Genomic DNA, 10,128 nt, shown 5'->3' on the forward strand with positions numbered 1-10,128 from the left:
TTCCTACATTTCTAGCACTCAGGAGAATGCACTTAGTAAATGGCTGTGGTGTGAACAAATGGATGACTAACATGAATGAATGAATGTCATCAGTCCCTGTCTTATAGAACAAATATTCTCAAATCTCACTGCTCTTGTTTTTTTTTTTTAATTTTTTTTAACATTTATTTATTTTTGAGACAGAGAGAGACACAGCATGAACGGGGGAGGGGCAGAGAGAGAGGGAGACACAGAATTGGAAACAGGCTCCAGGCTCTGAGCCATGAGCCATCAGCCCAGAGCCCGACACGGGGCTCGAACTCACGGACCACGAGATCGTGACCTGGCTGAAGTCGGACGCTTAACCGACTGCGCCACCCAGGCGCCCCTCACGGCTCTTGTTAAAATGCAGATTCTCCAATTACACTCCCAGAGAGTCGTTTTGTACAGGCGGTGGGGCACAGGAATTTGCATTTAACTGGCATCACAGTGATTTCCCAACCAGAATCTGAGGATCCCCTGACTCTAAAGACAATGATAAAAAGTATTTATTAGAGTGAAAACACCCACTCTCTTCCTGTAATTGTAATGCCAGTTACAAAGCTCTCGCCATTTTTATCCACCCTACGCAATAAGCATATGTAATTTCAGAGACAGGTAAACAAATATTTGACCCTTCCACAAATTCACAAAGAATTTGCTTTAAAAATATTCTGCTTAACCTGCAACTGTCCATTACATTACCATTTACCATGTGATGTTTACTTTAGGATAAAAACCTGAGTGTCGGTTTAGTATTCAATCTGACATCTTTACTGAAGGAGATCTCTGGGTAGAACCATCAACCACGGTCTCTAACCAGAGCAAGTTCTTGAACAGGTTCAGTCTCTGCATCAGTCACTTCTGTTCAGAATTTGATTGAACAGAGCCCTTCAGTCCCAGAGGCAGATTTCGATCCAGACCTCTGACCCAGTTTCTATGCTGACTATATCATAAGGTTGAAGGGTCAGGGAAAGCATATGAAAGGTAAAGATTTTAATGATTATTTGTTTCTTTTTAAAATTCAAGTGAATTCCAACAGACTAAAAAAAAAAGACTATTTCTTTATTTTATTTTATTTTTTTTCAACGTTTATTTATTTTTGGGACAGAGAGAGACAGAGCATGAACGGGAGAGGGGCACAGAGAGAGGGAGACACAGAATCGGAAGCAGGCGCCAGGCTCTGAGCCATCAGCCCAGGGCCTGACGCAGGGCTCGAACTCACTGACCGCGAGATCGTGACCTGGCTGAAGTCGGACGCTTAACCGACTGCGCCACCCAGGCGCCCCAAGACTATTTCTTAATACCTGCAACTGTCAAGAGACCCTATATACAAAAGAATATTTACATATTTTGGCTTGGTTTAATCATTTTCCAGCAACACAGATAGCTTTGATCAGAGGCTTGGTTTACTTTACTCCTGTAAAGTTCTTTTTGGAAAAAATTTGCATCTTAGGAGTTGTTTGCCCACCCATCTAAGAGCTTTTAGAGAAGAAAGGGGCCTTGGGGCACTTCATAGACTCACTAGGTGCAGTGCATTCTACAAGTAATGGATCGAGGATTCAAAGAGTTAGATGCCTTCTGGGCATGGATTACCTTAGCAATGAAAGGGACCCATAGGATGGGGCACCTGGGTGGCTCAGTTGGTTGAGCTTCTGACTTCGGCTCAGATCATGATCTCACCGATCATGAGTTCAAGCCCCACGTCGGGCTCTGTGCTGACAGCTCAGAGCTTGGAGCCTGCTTCAGATTCTGTGTCTCCCTCTCTCTACCCCTTCCCCCCTCATGGTCTGTCTCTATCTCTGTCTCTCAAAGATGAATAAATGTTAAAAAAAATTAAAAAAAAGAAAGGAACCCATTGGAGTAAGCACCACTAATTTACTCAAATAATGATGTAATACGCATCAAAAAAGGATGCATTCTTGGTACATATATGGCTCAGAGCAATCACTTTGCACCCTTCTAGGAGGTACCTTGCAGATGGTGAGAGCACCCTGCTGGTTGGCCCTCTCAGGGTAGTCTAGCTTAGAAATGTGCCTCCTTCTGGAGTGGAGAGAGCCACTGGACCATTTGCTGGCTCCACTCTGGAGCCTTTCCAGGGGTAATATTCAAAATACTTAACAATACTGAATAATCAGCATAGAAATTTACATTAGTAAATAAATCAAACATTTAAAAATTCTCTTCTGTTCCCTAATTCATCTAAACAATATAGCATACAACTGCACACCATGCAGTTTTGCAAATTATTCACTGAACCATTCTAATAGTTTGGAAATGTTTTGTTGAATTTTAAATATTGCAAGTGTGGTCTTCTGTCTGACCTGGCTGTCACAGGCTAAGTGATGCCCCCGTCAGAGCCACCCTTTGGTGAAAGGTTTGTATCAAACTCTGCTAAGAGCTTCCCTGTTAAATTGGTCTTCTTTTGAGCCTCTGGGGCTCTCTTGTAGTGTGCTATGCGCACTGCCCACACATCACAGCTAGGCACACGCTTGATTCCAGCGCTTTCCATACAATGCAGACTCAGAGAAACTGTGTCCCAGGTTCTGTCAACAGTGGCACCCCGCTTCCCATGTCACCAACCCCTCTGGCTGGGCTGCCACTCCAACAATGCTGGCTGGCTCCCAGGCGGCAGGCAAGCCCTCATTGTCCCCGGCTGCCACTGTCACCTTGATCTCCATGCCACCAGGGCTGCCATCAGGTCCTGTCACCCGACTCTGCAGCTCGACACTGTCTCGAGTGAATCCCAGTTTCTATAAGTATGAAACTGCACTCCTCTTTCACGGTGCTGAATCCTCTCCACACGTCTGTTGATCAAATAGCAATTACATTCCAAAATTGCCTAACCCATAAAAGACCACCTCAGATGTTAATATATTCCATATCTCTATTATTACGTAGGTCACACTCCAACAGCAGGCCCATTTGTTAGTGGTCAAAGTGACATTGTACAGCAATCAGCATGAATTATTGAGTTGACATTAGAAATTATATTATTAATTACATCTGCTGCTCAGTTCAGCCTCTGTTCTATTCTTTAAAATTTTTTTTAAACGTTTATTTAATTTTGAGAAACAGAGCGAGAGCAGGGGAGGGGCAGAGAGAGAGGGAGACACAGAAACCAAAGCAGGCACCAGGCTCTGAACTGTCAGCACAGAGCCCAAAGCGGGGCTTGAACTCACAAACCCTAAGATCATGACCTGAAGCAAAGTCAGAGGCTCAACCAACTGAGCCACCTAGGCGCCCCTATTCTTTATAGGAGGTGTAGAAGTACTTCAGTAATTTAGCAACTTACCCAGGGCCTTTCCCAACTATTGCTTTTCAGCCTCTCAAAAGGGGACTTGGCTGCCCTGAATTCCCTGAGGTACTATATGGAATCTGTCCTCATAGCCCGTCCTGAGTAAGATAAAAGGTAGTTTATTCATCAGGTCATAAGACCCAAAGCAAATCTAGTCAGAAGTCTCTAAGTATATTTATTTCTGGTTTCTAAAGTCTTTCCTTTGGGACAAGATGGAATATAAGTACATATTATTAAGTGATATAATTAATAATGAATATTTAAAGAACACATTTTTTATTAATGATTAACTTGCACAAAAGAAAATACTATGATTTCTCTAGGGGTAGGGACCATATCTTCTTATTTACTCCTCTTCTTGCACTGTGTATAAGGCCTGCTATACTAATTGTGCAAACCAGATGTTTGAGTGAATGAAGGAATAAATAAATAAAAGGCTCTTCCTTAAGCTGGAAGCAGGGGGCTTGAGGATTATAGGAGAGTGCTCCATGGTGGAAATCGCCTGGGTTTTGTAGCCAGGAAGTTCTTGGCCAGAATCCCAGATTTAGCACTTACCTGTTATATAGCTTAACTTCTATGGAGCCTCAGTTCGATATCTGGAAAATGAAGGTTATGTAGGTATAATAATATTTATATTGCAGAGTTGTCATATAAATGATAAATAAGGTACAAAAAACTCCAGGCACATAGTAAGTGATAACACTGTGGAAACTATCGTGTCACTCACATCATTCACTGAAAACATGAATCTGAAAGAGCAATTGAACCTATCTTAGTATATAAAGGAAGAGTATTCTCAGTATACTCTGAACTAATGGCAAAAACTAAGATGGAATTAAATGCTTTTATATTTCGCATAATTCTTGGATAGCTTGTGAATTCTCTGTGAGAAGAGTAAACTTTCGGCGAGGCAGCTCAGACTACATCTATCATCTCCCTTTTTTATTAACGAAGAACTCTGTAACAGCTAAGACGAATCCCATAATTGAGTCAATATGCACCTTTGCTTTGTAAATGCTCAGATAAGCGCGTGTGAAACTTCAACTTGGTCTCCTCTTTTGCAGAAGAAACAGTAGCACAGCTCAACATACTATGTAAAGCTTCATTTCTCAACAGCTCACATTTTAGTGTGTCTAAAATGATATTGACTATTTATTATTATTATCATCAATATTTTTAGCAAGTGCTTTACACAGGGCTAGACATTCAGGCCAGCAGAAGAAATAGCCACACCCTGGAGAATGGGATGAGACTGATGATGCCCTAAGTCTACTTACCCAAGTGTGGTCAGCATGGGCTTCCTCCCCTGTCCTTCATTTCCTGATTAGTGTCCAACAATGGTCAGGGTGCCTGGGTGGCTCGGTTGAATAAGCGTCCAACTCTTGACTTCGGCTCAGGTCATGATCTCCCAGTTTGTGAGTTCGAGCCCCACATGGGGCTCTGCACTGACAGTGTGGGCTTGCTTGGAATTCCTTCTCTCTTCCTCTCTCTCTCTGCCCCCCGCCCCCACTCACACTCTCTAAATAAATAAATAAACTTAAAAAAAATATATTGGTGACTGGTTGCTGCCTATGACATGGCTCAGTTCGGAAGCTCTGATGGTCCCAGTCCTGGAGTTGCTCAGGTCTCTTCCATAGGAAGGTTGACTCTCCTGGAGCATGTCAGATGACCAAGCAGGAAAACCAGAGGTCATCTTATTTACGTGCAGTTTATTTCCTCTAGTTGGTTAAGTTTCAATGCATGGAATAGAAAACATTGCAACTGGAAAGGATCTTAACTGGCCCAACACCCTCCTTGTATATATAAGCAACTTAGGGCTAACTACTTATGCAGGATGGTGTCTGTGGTTAGAAGTGTAGCCAATCCCTCTGCCATATCATGTGAGTATATGCCTATTCTTCTATAGACTTTTATAACTTAAAAGGAGAGAGAAAGAGAAAATGGGTATCACTGTCTAACTCACTGCTACCGATATTCAAGATACATATTCCCATACTAGTTATCAATAGTGATGACATCTTTTATACAAAAAAACCAGCATAATAAAATAATTAGGCATGTACTTATAAGTTTATTTACTTATAATAAGCTATATACATCAACCTCCCTCCAAAAAAAATTAACATTTGATGGTAAAACACACATAAAACACATATACAGTAGAATAGTTAAAAATAAAGGTGAAATAACTGAGGCTAGTATCATATTGACACAGAGACACAGGAGATAATTGAATCAGAAAACTGGAACTAGGCAATTACTAAGAATATTACATTTTATTCTGAGATTCTTAGCAGCCAACACAAAACGGAAACATAAGGGGTTAAAAAGTCAATGGTTTAAAGGAATCATTCCAGTAAAACAAACTGTTTTCTGGTTCTGAATTATAAAACGGATGTATTGCATAGGATTTTCTTCAAAGGCTACTGAATAGTGTGCAACAGAAAATGTCTTTGATATAATCCAGTAGAAGATGCAGAAGGGGTCTTTGTGCGCAGATTATTCACTTGCCTAGAAGTATAATATTAAATTCTGTGAACACTTGTTTTGAATGACATTTGTAGGCTGATATAGGGAGTTGGCACTAGGAAAGCAACCCTGGAGAGAAAGAATGTGGTGGAGAGGTAGCATTTTAAATCCTGGATGCTTCTTTCAAGCACATTTGCACCTGTCGAGTGTGGAAAACAAGTCTCCCTTCGCCTCTGGTAAGTCGGAGAGGTAGGAGAGGTGTGGTGGAAACAGCTCAATCCTCGTTCACAGTGTGTAACCTTGCAGTGCTGGCTGCCTTGAAAGGTTGCAGGGATTATTGTGAATGCTACTCTTCTTGACATGTTTTCAAACTGAGAAACTAGGGAGACAGTACAGTTAAAAATCATCTGCTTCGGGAAGTAGAGGAAGTTACGGCAGCATAGCCTATAGCCTGAGCAGCATTCTGCCTGTCTCAAGGCACATGGCTGAGAACTGCCATCATCAGGCCTAGGGAATGGAGTGTGGGGTACTGTCAGGCAGAGTGACCTCTGAGTCCAGCTGACTGGGAGGAGCAGAGGGGAGAGAGCAGGTGTACTAACATCCCCTTCAAGCTTGTGCCCAAGTCAGGTTTCATAGGCCCCCTCTGAGCATCTTGGGCGAGAATACCAACAGGGGCTCACACTCTGCACATCTAAATATTTAACGTTATAAATCCTAACTGATGTTAGGTAAAATATGCTCTATCCTCCTACCTTTTATAAGTATACCTTCAGGATGAAACTCGAAGTCCAGGTTTAAATTTAGAACCTCAAATTCTGTGAATTCTGCTCCAGTCCCTATCAGACCCTTTCTCTTCTTCTTCTGGTTTTATCATCATTGCAAAGGGCACCGTGCAGATGCATATGGACATTCTAACTTGCACATCCAAGCTACTTTTATATGCCATTTAATGGCATATAAAATGACAGCTTCTCAGGCTATCCCTCAGCTCTAGGGGGGCATAGAGCAGTGGCAGAGTTTACCCTAGGAAGGAAAGACCCAGATAAGAGGACTGTGGAGACCCTGAAAGTAAGTTCAAGACATTTGAGCAGGGAATTCTGGGATGCCAGATATTTAGAGATGGGGAACGGGTTCCAGGTGGACAGATCTGTTTGGTCTGGTTGACTCATCATCTCATGAAGAGGAGCGTAGCCAAAAGAGGGTCACAACAGAGCCATCTAGTCTTGGTCTAAAGGTGAAAGTGAGCAACTGAACCCTAGTTGTAAGGGCAGTCTGGATGCAATAATTGTCACCAACGCCTGCCTCTTGACCTCCATTCGGCACCAGAGTTGATTCAGCTGACTGGCTCTCTGGTGGGATGTTGTCCTCCCTCACTGCCCCATACAAGTTCTTCCTAAAGCTGCAATATGAGTCAAAGCAGGAAACACTGACAGAGAGGGTCTAGGGTCCTCCTCTACAAGAACTCCCCGAAATCTAGAGACTTGCTCTGCTTTGCCTTCTCACCCAGGGCGGCTCCTCTGGCTATGTCTACCAGATCCCTCAGCCCATGTGTATTCAGGTCCTCTGACCATTTCTTAATCAGATTATTTGTTTTTTGATGTTGAGTTGTTTAAGTTCTTTATATATTTTGGATATTAGCCCCTTATCAGGTATATCATTTAATCAAATATCTTCTATTATGTAGGTTGCCTTTTTGTTTTGTTGAGTTTCCTTTGCTGTGCAAAAGCTTCTGATTTTGGTGCAGTCCCAGTAGTTTATTCTTGATTTTGTTTCCCTTGCCTCAGGAGACATATGGAAAAAATGTTGCTACAACTTATAGCAGAAATTATTGCCTGTATTTTCTTCTAGGAGTTTTATGGCTTCAGGTCTCACATTAGGTCTTTAATTTATCTTATTTTTGTGTATGGCATGAGAAAAGTGGTCCAATTTCACTCTTTTGCATGTAGCAGTCTGGTTTCCCCAGCACCATTAAAAAAATTTTTTTTAATGTTTATTTATTTTTGAGAGAGAGAGAGAGAGTAAGCAAGGGAGGGGCAGAGAGAGAGGGAGACATAGAATCTGAAGCAGACTCCAGGTTCTGAGCTGTCAGCACAGAGCCTGACACAGGGCTCGAACTCACGAACCGTGAGATCATTACCTGGGCCAAAGTTGGCTGCTTAACTGACTGAGCTACCCAGGCACCCCTTTCCAGTGCCATTTTTGAAGAAGACTGTCTTTTACCCATTTTATGTTCTTGTGTCCTTTGTCATAGATTAATTGACCATATAAGCATGGATTTATTTCAGGGCTTTCTTTTCTGTTCTGTTGTTCTTTGTGTCTAGTTTTGTGCCAGTGCTATACGGTTTTAATTACTACAGCTTTGTAGTATATATTGAAATCTGGGGTTTTGATACCTTCAGCTTTGTTCTTCTTTCTCAGAATTGCTTTGGCTATTTGGGTGTTTTGTGGTTCCATACAAATTGTAGGATTATTTCTTCTAGTTCTGTGAATAATGCTGTTGGTATTTTGATACAGATTGCATTGAATCTGTAGATTGCTTTGGGTAGTATGGACATTTGAACAATGTTTCTTCTTCTAATCCACAAACATGGAATATCTTCCATTTATTTGTGTCATTTTCAATTTCTTTCATCAATGTTTTATAGTTTTCAGAGTACAAGTCTCTTACCTCTTTTGTTAAGTTTATTCCTAAGTATTTTATTATTTTTAGTATAATTATACATGGAATTATTTTCTTAATTTCTCTTCCTGCTAGTTCATTTTTAGTGTATAATTTGGCAACTGATTTCTGTGTGTTAATTTTGTATCCTGCAATTTTACTGAATACATTTATCATTTCTAATAGTTTTTTCCTAATAGTTTCCTAATACTTTCTAATAGTTTGCACAGGCTCCTCTGTCCCATCTTGTGTCTATGGATAGTCATACCAAATCCTGTGACATGTAGCCCACCCATTCACAGCATTGCCTGCTTCTGTCCACAGTGCTGCTCAACATGGTCTCGTTACTCTGAATGTCATGACAGTCTTGACTACAAGCCAGTCCCCGGAAAGATTTCTTTCTCGTGAGATTTTATAATGGCAACACTAGAATGAATTGAGATTATGAGGTTTCCAATAGACCTGAGTTCAAAACCCAGATTTGCCACTTGCTAGCTTTGAAAACTTTGGCAAGTTATTCAAATTCCCTAAGATTCAATTTCTTCGTCTAAAAAAATGAGGAAGATGTATTTACCTTGCAGGCTTGCTGTAAGAATTGGATAAACTGATATATGTAAAATCTTAGTCATGTATCTGGTACCTGGTAAATGTTTCATAAATGTTAAGATCCTCGCTTCAAACGTATTTCTAAGGGCATCATTTCCTACAGAATCTATACAGGCTCCTTTTAAGGGTAGGTTCTCAGTTTAGCATTCAGGGCCCTTTGGCAGTTGTCTTTGTCCACATCTCTTGTCTGTCCCTGATGTGACTTTCCTGTTCCTGCCAAGTAAATTTCCATACGTCCCACAAGTGACTCATACTTTCTGGCCTCCATGGCTCTTCTGTTATTACAACTGCATTGCATTTAGTCTTTAAACAGCTCTCAGCATTGGACCTCCTCTCTACAACCTTTGATCTCATTCTGTGTCAAAGCCTAGTTTGGTATTAACTTCTTCCAAAAACCCAGTGCCACTCTCTTTGCACTCTCCTTTACCACACATGGTAGATTATTTCTGACAACACCTATGACTGACCTCTCTAATCCAACACCTTCTCTTACAGTGTAACCTTGTCAAGAGATAGTCTGTTTGTCCTACCTTTGAAAGTGGGTGGACTCTGTGACTTCTTGGGCCAATAAGATGTTGTCAGATGTCGTTTCCAGTATTTCTGAGCCCGGGACTTAGGAAGACTGGCAGCTTCCATGTTATACCTTAGAATGCTCACTCTTGGTAAGACAAATCACTTTGTCAGAAACCTGGTTACTTTGAGACTTCCATGCAATAAGGAAGCCCAAGCTAGCTAGTTACATGGAAAGCCCATTTGATGAGAGAGAGAGAGAGAGAGAGAGAGAGAGACCCACCAGCCCCCAGATGTTTTAGCTATTGATAGTAGCCAGCCTCCAAGATGACTGCTACCTGCTAGTGCTCATACTCTTGTGTAGTCTTCCTGTCTGTGTGACCAGCAACAATATGGCAGATGTACTTGTTGGCACATCACTTTGGAGATTACGATGTAAAAAAATTGCAGCTTCCATCCCCCAATGTCTCTCATGACTTGCTCTGGAGAAAACCAGCTCTCATGGAGCTCAGGTAAATTGGAAAAAAATCATTCAGAGCTAGCAAGTGAAGGAACCCAGATTCAAGTT

The sequence above is a fragment of the Prionailurus bengalensis genome, chromosome A1, assembly GCF_016509475.1.
Source record: "Prionailurus bengalensis isolate Pbe53 chromosome A1, Fcat_Pben_1.1_paternal_pri, whole genome shotgun sequence".
NCBI classification, from domain to species: Eukaryota; Metazoa; Chordata; class Mammalia; order Carnivora; family Felidae; genus Prionailurus; species Prionailurus bengalensis.